Genomic DNA, 13,391 nt, shown 5'->3' with positions numbered 1-13,391 from the left:
TTGGGCATGGTCGAAACGTCCTCATCCCTCGGGTGGATCTCCCGCCTGTTTCCGGTCCCGAAACGGGACTGCGCAAACCTCCAGTTCATTCTGGACTTGTCTGGTCTGAACTCGTGGGTTTATTGCCCCTCCTTTCGGATGACTACTCTGTCCCCCAGGTCCGTCTTCTGTTGGAGCCGGGACGCTTATTGGTACATCCCGATTCATCTGCGGATCAGGGACTGGCTCAGTTTTGTGGTGGGACGTCAAGGTTACTTCTTTTGTTGCCTTTCATTCGGCCTCTCTTCGGCCTCCGGTGGGCTTGCATCGGTTGCTGCGTCACCAGCTTCCTCTTTGGGTTTTTCGAAGTTCAGTGCCTTGGAACCTACCCGAGCCTTGAGCCGGGGTTGGGGAGTAGAAGAACTCCCAGAACCCTATCAAGCAGGTATCAAGCAGGAGCCCTCACTCGATGTGTTCACGGACGTGTCGTCTCTTGACTGGGGCTAGTGACCAGTGCTCACCAGGCGGGCCAGGGGCGGTGGGTTCCGTCCCTCCGTCGGGCTCACAGCACGGTGCGGGAGTTTGCGGCAGTGTGGATGTCACTCTGGAGGATTCGAGTTAGTTTCTCGCGGATTGACGGTCCAGCTCCATTCGGACTGTTCCCTGGTGGTTCATTGCCTGAACTGCGGGGGTTCGATGCGGTTCTTGGCTCTTTGGTGCTGGTCGCTTCGGGTGACTCGTCTGCTGAGTTCTCAGGGTTTGGCTGTCCTTGCGGTTCACATTCGGGGGGTGTTCAATGTCCTGGCGGACAGCCTGTCCTGGTTAATTCCCCTGTCCATGGAATGGACGATCGACGTCGACTCGTTCCATTCGCTCTGCCAGACTTTCAGGCCTCCGGAAGTGGATCTCATTGTGTCGGCGTGGTCAAGGTGTCTCCTGGTATACATGGCGTCCTTCTCTGACTGCGAGGCTGGCCATCGGGGTCGATGCCTTCTTGCAGGACTGGGCGAGGTGGGCTTACCTGTACCTCTTCTCCCCCCCCCCCCCTCCCGGTTCAGCTGTTGCTCCAATTCCTGGATTGCTTGGAGACTTACCAGGGGAGAGTAGTCCTCTTGGCCTCTTGGGGGCTGGTCCAGTTTTGGTTTCAGGTACTGCTTGCTCGGTGTTCGAACCCGAGGGTCTTCCCGCGGCTCCGCCTCTTTCAGGAGATCGGTCCTGCCCATTACGAGGCTAGTTCACTCTTCTCCTCGAGTCTTCACATCTGGTCTTTCTGACTCGAGTCTATCACCATTTGTATGGGGCGCAGGTGGCTTCATTGTTCATTGTTGGTCTCCCATCTGTGTGCTTCGTCTCGGCGGGAGTATGAGGTTTCATGGCGGTCCTTCCGGTTTTTCCTATCATTGCGTAGGTGTACTTTGGTCTCTGATAGATTGGTTTTGTCCTTCCTGTCGTGATTGTTTCAGGACCATCATCTTGCACTGAATACTGTCGCATCCTATCGTGCGGCGCTAGTGGAGCCGCTCCAGCTTGCGTTCGGTATTGATGTTACATCTGCTCTGTTCCACAAGTTGTCTCATGCGTTGTTTCACCTCCAGCCTGCTCATGCGTCGCGTGAGCCCTCCTGGTCCTTGGATCGAGTGCTCTCTTTCCTCTCTTCTCCTCGGTTTGAGGTGGCCCCTTTGGTTCAGGATTGTTTTTCCAGGGCCCTTTTTCTGTGGGCATTGGCCTCTATGGGATGGGTTGGGGAGCTTCATGCTCTCCTCTTGCGCAGCGGTTTCTGCCTCTTTGGTTCTGGTGGTAGGTTTGTTCGGTTGCAGCCGTCTCCTTCTTTTCTGGCGAAGAATGAGACTGCTGCTTTCTGGAGGGGTCCTTGGGTTCTTGATGCATGGTTGGTCAGGCTGGTGGTGTATCATGTCTTGTGTCCGGTTACGGCTCTCCGCCGTTATTTGCGCGCCATGGCTTTGGTGGCTGGGGATGCGCTGTGGGTTGATCCAGTTTCCCGTCTTCCCTGTTCCCGGGCTTGGGTCTCCCAGGTCGTCCGCAGGATTATTAAGGCTAGCCAGCCTGTGGTCTATCCTCGTGCCCACGATGTGCATAAGTTTGCTGCTTTGGCTGCCGTCTTTGGCAACATGTCTTGGGTTGACATTTGGGCACGAGGTTTTTGGAGGTGAAACAGGGTCCTGGCTGCTCGCTACCTTGTCAGTGTCTTTAGACCTCGTAGGGCCTGCATTGCATTGGATCAGTGGTTGCATCCAGTTGTCTTGGCTTTGTGTTGAGGAGTGAGGACTGACCACCGCCCGGGTTAGTCCTTGTTTTTCCTTGTCTTTGGGTAGTTAGCTCTGGGGAGACGACGGGGGCTCCCATTAGAAAACCAGCTTTGAATGTAATGAAACACCATTTTCTGGGTGAGTCCCAGAGTCTCCCCAGCATCCCTCCCTCCTTCGGCGGTGTTTTCACATAGTTTGACATCCAGCCTAAGAACTGCAGGGTGGATTGCTGGCATAGGGGTCTGGGGCTCCCCCATTCCCCTCAAGGGGAATGGGGGAGCTCCAGGGAGCCCCAGGGAATGGGGGATCCCCCTCCTCTCCCCTCAAGGGGAGGGGAGGGGGGTTGTACAGACAGCGGCGTGGCAACATGACAATGTCATGCTCATTTGCTAATTTTTGTTTGCGGAGTTCTGTCCAATCATTTGGCTTTCGGTACCAATAGTTTCACCAGAATAGGGATTTGTTTTGGGACGCCTACCTTTCTGGGTGCCAGATCCGGTCGATGGCAGACATAGAATGCTCCCAACCACATGGGTTTCTATAGGCCATTGCTCCTCGTGTCTTTCTTGAAGGGGCCCGGTTCTGGCTCATGGTTCCTGGTAGACAAGTACTCCATGCACATTGACTGATGCCAGAAAGTTATACATAGCCATATCAGCCTGAGTAGCCCTGGGGAGCCTCAGGGACTCACCCAGAAAATGGCGATTCATTTCATTCAACTTAGTTTTGTTTTTCCTGGTATGAAGGGAAGGGAATTATCAGAGACAGTGCCAAGCTATTCTGACTATATAGCACTTGAAAGGGATGAGGATAAGGATTTGGGATTGGACGGAGAAAAGGTATGGTGCCCAACCACTTATAGACGGTCAGGGATTGAACACAGACCTGCATGAAACAAGACTGTCTCTCTACCATCCAACCCAAGTGGTTGGTCACCATTCCTTCTCCCCATCCCATCCCAAATCCTTATCCTTATCCCTGTCCTAAAACTTGATTAACCCTTAGACCGCACAATACATATATAGATGATTTGAGTAACAAAACCGGAACTGCTCAATACAGTAATAGCTGTTTTAGTGTCTAGCGCTTTTAATTTAAACACCCCACGTGGGATAGGGGCAGCTATAGTGCAGCCACGACCAATAGTTGGCAGACGCCACCTAAAAAAAAATCGTGGCCAACATTCCTGGGTGTGAGAGCATCAGTACTGAGCGAGCCACCAAGGCTGGTGCACGCAGCATGAGCTCACAGCATAGCTGTTCAGCTTGTGACCACAGCATTGCCTAAAAATGTCAAAATATATATGTAACTTCTATTATTTAGCGATGATAGTATTACAGAAGACCCTTGACTGTGATAAAACTGACCAGGATTCTGATAATAGCAGGATTGTGGTGATATTTAGCGCTGTGCTCCATGGTGGGATGAGTAATGCTGAGGGAGGGAGGGTGGTAGCGTCGTCTTCTGACTGTGTGTGTGGCCCACCTTTACTAAGACTGGACTTACCATACCAGCTTAGTGGTTTGCTATGGTGAACACAAATGTAGGTACTGTACTTGTATGAAACATGTGTATTGAGTATAATAACAGCAATAGGAGTATGTTGGGAGCCGCCATTTTGGTGGGGGAGGTGCGTTGTCTGCATGACATGTCTTGTTGTTTACTGGTGGCCACTATGATCTTTGGGCACCATACCAGCTTATTTGTACAGGTATGGTGAATAAAACATGTAGATACTTATATATAATATGTGTATATAGTGTAATAACACCACAAACAGTATTGTTGGAGGAGAAATATTAGTGCGTCTGGCCTTGAACCAGTGACGGCAGCAGCCATCAGCTGACTGTGTGTGTAGCTACATCTCTTATTGCTTGAACTCACCATACAAGCTTAGATGTACAGTTACGGAGAACAAAACATGTAGATACTTATATTTAACGTCTGTATATAGTGAATAAAAGCAAAAACAGTATGGTTGGAGGAGTATGTTGGCAAGTAAGGAGGTGAGTGAGGAAGTGGTGGCGAGTGCTGGCTGACTGGTGAGTGAAGGCCACTCTTCGTTGCTTTTTGACTCACAATACCAACTTAGTGGTTCCTTATGATGAACAAAACATGCAGATACGTATGTATAACATGTGTATATAGTGTAATAACAGCAAAACTATTTGTTTATTGTTTTATGAACATAATAATTGAATCACTAATATGAACACAATAATTTTGAGTACAGCAATGGTTCACACATTTATGGTATAAATATATCACAATACACACTATTGAATAATATTACTGCAAACAACAAAGAAAAAATCAGAGACATTGGAATAAGTAGGTAATAGTATCTTTGTGGCAACCCTCGCCTGACAGCTCGGGCGGAGCAGACCTTGTCTGGTGACTGCTCTGTCAACGCCTCTTTTTTTTGTAAGACTTCTTCGCCCTATTGCGCCCAAAATATGCCACCTATGACATTTTTTTACTTTTCCCGTGATCAGGGAACACAAATGAACACTTCTATAAGACGAAAGAATTTTTGGGATTTTTTTTTTGTTGTGACTGTGATTGTTGAAGGCAAAAATGGCCCTTAGCAGCCCAAGGGTTAATGTCTGGAGAGAGAAGTTAGTAGAGTTTTGGCGATGGCATGCATGTCTTTTCAACTTCTTAACAAGGTTTTTCAGCTGTGCTTGGCTGTGCGGTTTTGTCATAAAAGTCACTCATCGGGCAACTAGGCAAAGAAGCACAGGGAAATGGTTCTCTTCAAAGGTTTGGTTCACCTCCTGATACTAAGGGGTTTTTAATATCTATACATTGGCATGGCCCCAGAACAAGGCTTGTATGTAGTTAGTCACTCAGAGCTGTCTGGAGTTGTTTCTGTAATTGCTTCCAGGGTTATGATACATCAGAGTAGGAGTTACTGTTGACATGGGTGCTGCCATAAATACTGTGAAGCAGCAATTTTGATAACTAAATCTATTATTAATTTTTTATTCCTTTATTAGAATGGTAACCAGTATGACAGTAAACCAGACAGGTTTTAACAAGGAAACTAAATAGTTCTTAATTGTAGTGACCTAAAATTGCAGCCATTGCAGAATGTTTCTTACTGGCCATTGAATGAATTGTAAACTTGTGCCATTTTACGAAGGTGGAGAGTCTGTTGGTGGAGCGTGAGCAATCCGAGGGGCGTATAGAGCATCTATGTGAAGTACTAGCCGACCGGGATGCCACCATTCAGCGCTTGGAGGAGGATTTACTCCGTATCAGAATGGTTAGTATTTAACACACGCTAGCATTTGATTCATATATTTTCATAAGTTCAAGTTCAAGGAAGTTTATTGAATCACTGAAATACATCTCAAAAGGATAGAGTAGCTTAGGATATTTCTACCCTCTTCTATTGAAGGTCCCTCAAGGGGCTCACAAATTCATACAGTAAACACTATTAATCATATTAATAATGAGATAATGAGGATGGAAATCAACATACAAGTATTGGGAATAGTCTTTCAGAGGTACATGTAGCTTCAGCAATTAGACTAAGAGAGCTGGAGATCTAAAGAATTAATCCTCTCACTTCAAAAGGCAGAAAGAAATGTACAATGCATGTTAAAGTATAGAATAAGGGAGCATATACGAGATCGTTATGCTCTAATGTTACAATGAATGTCATGTATGTTACGGTGATGTCATTCAAGAATGTATTGCTATTTAAAACCAAATGGACAGTCGTTCAATTCCATCTTGCTCATCACTTGTACACCACACCCACTTGTACACCCACACCCACTTGTACACCACACCCACTTGTACACCACACCCACTTGTACACCACACCCACTTGTACACCACACCCACTTGTACACCACACCCCCTTGTACACCACACCCACTTGTACACCACACCCACTTGTACATAGTACTTATTAATCATACGACCTCCTGAATCCTGGAGGAGGTTGCCTAATATAGGTTTTGCTAGGTGGTGCAACATACCTAAAGGTCTGAGTATAAAAGCACTTTTACATACAGTAGTTGAGTCAAATTAGTAAAATCCTAATATATGTACATAGACATGGATACATTTTTCAAAGGTCTTGATTCAATATGGTAAACGAGATAAGTCTTACACAAGGTCATCAAAAATGCCCAGCTGACACCCCCTCAACACATCACAGTGTGGATTAATCGTAGAACCTCCTCAGTCCTGGAGCAAAAACTGTTGTTAACCACTGTGCTGCTCGGGCTCCAAATATGGTACCCCCCCCCTGTGTGCAGAACGGGGGGTACCAATAATAAATTCCAAATAACCAATTTGGGGGATACCAAATAATAAATTCTTGGCAAAAATTTTTTTTTTTTTTAAATGTTAAATACCCTAACCCTGATCACAGATATGTAAAAAAAATGAAATTGTACTTACTTTGGCCACAATGGGGTCCAGAAAATGGCGTGTGACGTCACGATTTGGTGGCCGCCCGTGGCGTAGACTCCCGGAGCCAGTTGCCCGCCAGCTTCAACATGTGCGAGTTGCCACAAATATTTTTTAGTTAATTTTTTGCGTACATTTCCAAATACACTTGTTTTGTTTTTCCTTGCCAATCCTATGTATAATCAACACGTACACAATATTATGGCAGAACATCCGTACTGTCCCAAGACACTGTGTTATATTTGTCACAAAAGTGACCATAGATATTGCTCCTACATAAATCCAATGTTTCATGTTCATTTAAGTATATTTACAACATATTTACACACTATACACTATCATACACTATATACATTCACCATCAACACACTCAGAACTCCGCAAGTGTGAGCTGCCACACCAGCCAGCCCTACCTTACTCCTCCAACACCTTACTCCCCAACATTCCTCCTCCCTCCATACTGTTATTGTATTTATTACACTATTACACACGTTATGTATACATATCCACATGTTTTATTCGCCATAGCTATGCAAGTAAGCTGGTATTGTGTCCAAACAGCATAGTGGCCACCATACACTGCATGAGAAATCACACAGCAGTCATCAGACGACGCTTCGAGTACGACGTCACCTCCCTCACCAAAATGGCTCCTCTCAACATACTCCTGTTGCTGTTATTACACTATATTCACACACCGTATATACCCATGTACAAATGTGTTCACCATAGCGAACCACTAAGCTAGTATGGTGAGCAAAACAAGAGTGGCTGCCACACACAGTGACACTACCTCGATTCCCCCTCCCTCCCTCCCTCACCAAAATTCCTCCTCCCACAATACTACGCACAGCGCTAATTATCACCACAATCCTGCTATTAATCACAATCCTGGTCACTAAATCCTGTAAATGAATAATTGACCACAGGTTTGTTTTGTAAAAGGAACATAAGAAGTTGTTTGAAGATTCCTAGATGGACGAAATAATGTTGTGGTGCTGTGGCTAGCGCTGTGAACATCTTGAACAGCATTGATTCACTGATATTTGAACATTGTACACAGTCATTATCACACTCAGGCTCTTCTGTAATACTATGATGGGCTAAATAATACCAGTTACATATATACAGTATATTGACATTATTAGGCGATGCTGTGGTCTCAAGCTGAACAGCAGCGCTGTGAACTCATGCTGCGTCTGCCAGCCTTGGTTGCTCACTCAGTACTGTAAGGGAGCTGAACCTCACATTCCTGAAAAACAGAAGAGTAAGGGGAGACATGATAACCACATACAAAATTCTCAGGGAAATTGACAGGTTGGACAAAGACAAACTCTTTAGCACGGGTGGAACACGAACAAGGGGACACAGGTGGAAATATAGTACCCAGATGAGCCACAGAAACATTAGAAAAAAATTTCAGTGTCAGAGTAGTTAACAAATGGAGTGTATTAGGCAGTGATGTGGTGGAGGCAGACTCCATACACAGTTTTCAAACGTAGATTTGATAGAGTCCAGTAGGCTCAGGAATCTGTATGCCAGTTGATTGAGAGTTGAGAGGCAGGACCATAGAGCCAGAGCTCGACCCCTTGCAAGCACAACTAGGTGAGTACACAGAGTCAGTAGATGCTACCTCCCTCAGCATTACTCCTCCCACCATACTATGCACAGTGCAAATTATCACAACAATCCTGCTATTATCAGAATCCTGGTAATTTTTATCACAGTCGGGGGTTTTCTGTAATACTATCATTGCTAAATAATACCAGTTACATATATATTTTTTTCATTTTTTAGGCGATGCTGTGGTCACAGGTTGAACAGCAGTGCTGTGAGCTTATGCTGTGTGGTGGCTCACTCAGTATTGAGGCTCTCACACCCGGGAATGTTGCCCATGATATTTTTTTAAATGGCGTCTGTTTACAAGAGCCCTGAGGAAGCTGATGTGAACCCCCATGTAGCCACGGGACTTTTAAATCTTGTGTGATACTCCAGAACATCATATGATGTGCGCAATTTATCGACAGCTACTCAAGACATCATATGATGTTTTGCGCAGTTTAAGGGTTAAACGAGAGAATTGAGTTTACAAAAGAAATTTAAAGCTTATTCCAAATTCATTTATACAAAAACATCACAGTTATTAATCGCATTTTGCCTACTCTCAAGTAACCAGTTAAGATATACAGGATCAATTTCAGAAAATTTAGTTATCAGTTCATCTAAGTTCGTAGCAGAATAAGATCAGGGGCAACAGTGGAAGGCCTATTGTTCCATACGAGACAACACCAGTGTATACCCAACCAAACTCATTTGTGTGTATGTATTTACTATTTGTATTTACTACAGTACAGTATTTGTATTTGCAGAATCAAGCTATTAGCTCTTGGACCCTGCCTTTCCTAACCAATTTATTTTTCCTCTTATGTCTACTAAATATATTTCTCTTTAACACACACATCCCCAGGAAGCAGCCTGTAACAGCTGTCTAACTCCCAGGTACCTATTTACTGCTAGGTGAACAGGGCAACAGAGTGAAAGAAACTGCCCATTTGTTTTCGCCATGGCCGGGGAGGTTGAGGCATAATCCCACGTCTATTTCCTTGTAATTTGTTTGGTAAATCATAAAACTATTATCAAACCAACAAATGTTTGCCCAGGTCTTTTCTGAGTATAAAATTGTAAATGCAATTAACAAAAGCAGAATTTTTTCAGCTTCAAGTAATATTTGCAATTAATGTAAAATTCTAATTGGTAGTAAAAACATAGAATAAGGAATGATTGTCATAAGATATGAGGTGTAAAAGTATGTGACCTGTAATTGTCATTAGATATAGGTTGTAAAAGTATGTGACTTGTAATTGTCATGATAAGTTATGTGGTGTAAAAGTATTAGTAATGAGCAAGGAAAGTTCAGCATCTTTTAAGTGAATTAGAAGAATATTCTGTAATGACGAGAACAGGAAGGTTTAAGAAGTTAACATACGTGATGACTGAGAAAAGTATGAGATGATATCTGCATATAAATGATGAACAAGGAATGGCAAAGAACAAGACTAACAGAAGCAGTGTGTCATCAAGTTTTCTATAGTTATTTTATACGCAGACGTGGCATACATTACTAACCAGAATGTGATTGAAGAGCCTTAACATGCTGTCATACATACATTCTCATCTGTTGCATAGATGACTAGAGAGCTGCTACAGTGCATAGTGAGTTATTGAGTATTCATCCACATAAGGTGGTCGGTGTTTTTACAATGCTAACCAATATAAATACAATACATACATTTTTTGTCTGCCTTACATAGATTTAGAATCTGTTCTTACACAGAGTACAGTTAGCTATTAAGTACTCAAGCGCACAATGTGATTAATGTTCATTTACGAAGGTAATATGCAATTTAACCATCGTATGCGTTCTCGACTCACAATCAAGAATCCTAGGTACAATCCCCAAGAAAGTCAGAAATGGTTAAGCATGTTTCCTTTCACGTGATGCTTCTGTTCACCTAGCATTAAATGGGTACCTGGGAGTTATGTCACATGGAACTCATTTACACCATGTCTACAAAACAACAAATATACTCGTATGAAACTTGTTGCAGATTTGTGGTACTACATTTTCATCACACTGCTGAGTGCAGAAGGTGGTGTGACTGGTTAGTTTTCATTACGAATATATTAGTCCACTCTTTATCTATAACAGTGTACAATACTGGGCAGTACCTTTGTTCCTAGGTTGGTGTCCTGTCACTCTGCAGTGATAATACGTATAGTTGAGATGGTGATAATGAGATTCCATAAACAAAAGAATTACCATTTTCAAAAATTGTTATAATGTTCAGTGTCTTGTTCTGGCAGGAGTGTCAACGTCTTATAGTGGACAACCGAAGTTTGAAGAGTAATTTCAATAATTCGGGAGCACAATCTGGTGGAGGTGATTCGGCTACTGAGGTGTCCAAATTGCAACAGCAAGTGCAGTTACTTACAGCACAACTTAACAAGGTAATTGGGGACCTATGTTTCCTATTTGCAACTTACACTTCTAGGACTTGTGTTGAGTAGTAGGTGATTCAAATCACAACTTTTATACCTACAAGCACTTGCTTTGCTATATAAAAAATTTCACTGCTGTCAACAAAGTTCCACCCACCTACTGATCTTTAAACCTCCCACAATAGTTTGTCATCAGTCTAGTTATATAACTAACTTTTTTCCAAGTCCATAAAAGTAGCATGAAACTTTCCTCCCATTGATAGAAACTTTTCATCCACCATTCTCATTGTACATCTATTCCTTCTTCCTAAACCTACCCTGTTCCTCCTCTATCCTACATTATGTTATCTCTTTTACTTCCCCCCCCCCATAATGCCCAAATACTTCTCAACTACCTTTTTATTATAAATATGGGGATCACAATATCCTTGGTTCAACCATTTAGCATACCGCCCATGTGCCACACTGTCTGTCATGCGTCAAACAATATGTCCGCCATCACCCCTTGCATTCCTCGACTCACAATTGGGGATTGAGGGTTCAGTTTACAGGCGGAATAGAAATGATTGGACATGTTTTCCTACACCTGATGCCTCTGTTCACCTACAGGTAACAGTAAATAATTACCTTGGAGTTAGGCAACTGTTGTGGGTTGCATCCTGGGAAAGGTCAGCTGTTGGCCAAGGGACACCTCAGTGAGCCTTTGGTGCCCTAATATCCAACAGACAAGGGTTAAGCAAATGCATGTCTCTTATTCGCACACACATATTCCATAACTGTACAAACCCAAGGAGGGAGCGAGAGACAGAGCCTGGTCTCGTGTTTCTGCTTGTTGTCTCTCTGTTGGTCGATTGCCTCTCTCTCCTGCTCCTCTGCCATTTTCCCTGATCTCTGCTGTGTTGTAGGGGTCACTGAAGTCACTACAGTATTTCCCGTAACCCCCCTTCCAGATGACGAGATAACAGAGTCCAGGAATCGGGCTGGGCGGTGCAGGGTGCGTCCCCTGCGAGTAGTGCAACCCTTTATGTTGACATCACTGTTGACGTTGTCCATGTCGTCATCAGCAGGCGCTGGAAGGCTCGGATCTGGAGATGATACCGGTAGATGAAAGAAATCAGTAGGTAGATCTTCAGTAAGAGGGTCTGCTGATGGTGGGGCTTCAGTTTGTTGGTGTGGGTACCAGACTTCCTCCATAGCAGCAGCTAGGACTGCTAGTGCTGGCATGTCGTCAAAATGTGCTGCTTTCACCCGCTCACTCGAGACAACCATCTCAGCCCCCCGACGGTCGATACTTATGGTTTTCAGAGTTCTCGACTGCACCCGGAAAGGTCTCTCGCATGGTTTCTGTAGCAGCCTCAGAAATACATGGCTAGCAGAGAGAATATCCTGGGGTATGAGGGTAGGATGTGTAGATGGGTGACGGGGCAGCATAAGACAAATCTGCAACTTCGCCCTCTGAAGCTGCTCCATGAAGTCTGACGTGTCCATCAGCTCATTGTATGGTGTTGGAGTGATTAGATCACCGGGAAGGCAGAGATCGGAACTGTATACAAGGCTGATCTTGTATACGGTTCTGATCTGAACTGAGAACCCACTGTCCTCTTTAGTTGCCGAATGGATGCCGAGGATTACCAAAGGAAGGTTGTCGATCCAAGAAGTTGGATCTGGTTGTGCTCTTAGAGCTGCCTTCAGCTGGTGGTGAAACCATTCAACCATCCCGTTAGCCTGAGGATAGTAGGCCATAGTTTGGTTGTGTGTGGTACCCAGGAACTGCAAGAGTTCTCTCCACAAGTGTGACTCAAATTGTTGACCCTGGTCCATGACAGTTGTTGCAGGGGCTCCGAAACGGGAGTCCCCACCCATGATGGAAAGCCCAAACTACTGACTCGGCTGCCATCTCCACCATAGGAACTGCCTCAGGCCATCTTAAGAAGGGGTCGACACTAGTGAGTATGTATGAACACCCACCGGGTCGAGGAAATGTACTGACGATTTCCACATGTACCACTTCAAATCTAGCCGATGGTAACGGAAAGTTCTAGAGATGCGTGTGTGTGTAATTGTATCTTTGATTGCTGACATTGGAGGCAGTTGCGAGCTCAGCTTCGAACATCAGTGTTGACTCCTGGCCATATCATTCGTTTGGTCAGGAGGCACAGTGTAGCTCGGATGCCCTGGTGAGCCAAGTAGTGGAGAACCGTGAAGATCCTTCACCGATGGATCTAGGATGACACCGATGACACTAGGATTTTCATGAGAGTTGGCAACATAGAGGACACGGCAAACCTCCAATCAGATGTAGATCAGGTCTTTCTATGGGCTACAGAAAATAATATGGTGTTTAACGAGGATAAGTTCCAGCTCATGCGCTACGGAAAAATTGAAAATATAAAAACAGAAACCACGTACAAAACTCAGGCAAATCATAACATAGAACGAAAAGGCAATGTAAAGGATCTGGGTGTACTCATGTCGGAAGACCTTACCTTCAAAGAACACAATAAAGTAGCTGTCACAACTGCAAGAAAAATGACAGGTTGGATAACAAGAACTTTTCACACTAGAGATGCTATACCGATGATGATACTTTTCAAAACGCTTGTGCTCTCTAGAGTGGAGTACTGCTGCACAATGACAGCCCCTTTCAAAGCTGGAGAAATTGCTGACCTGGTGAGCGTGCAGAGATCTTTTACTGCTAGAATCCACTCAGTAAAACAT

General features: G+C 44.5%; 1 non-coding gene across 1 annotated transcript in view; it reads left to right on the top strand.

Annotated features, from left to right (window-relative positions):
- The window catches only part of LOC123758410 (serine-rich adhesin for platelets), a 90,341-nt gene that overhangs the window by 28,573 nt on the left and 48,377 nt on the right, over window positions 1-13,391 (top strand). The window contains exons 4-5 of the transcript XR_011228089.1: window positions 5,392-5,514; window positions 10,539-10,682. This is a non-coding gene — a transcript (serine-rich adhesin for platelets). The remainder of the gene's footprint in view (window positions 1-5,391; window positions 5,515-10,538; window positions 10,683-13,391) is intronic.

The sequence above is a fragment of the Procambarus clarkii genome, chromosome 11 (genome assembly GCF_040958095.1).
Source record: "Procambarus clarkii isolate CNS0578487 chromosome 11, FALCON_Pclarkii_2.0, whole genome shotgun sequence".
In the NCBI taxonomy this organism is placed as follows: Eukaryota; Metazoa; Arthropoda; class Malacostraca; order Decapoda; family Cambaridae; genus Procambarus; species Procambarus clarkii.
This window is presented reverse-complemented; position numbering and strand designations above follow the sequence as displayed.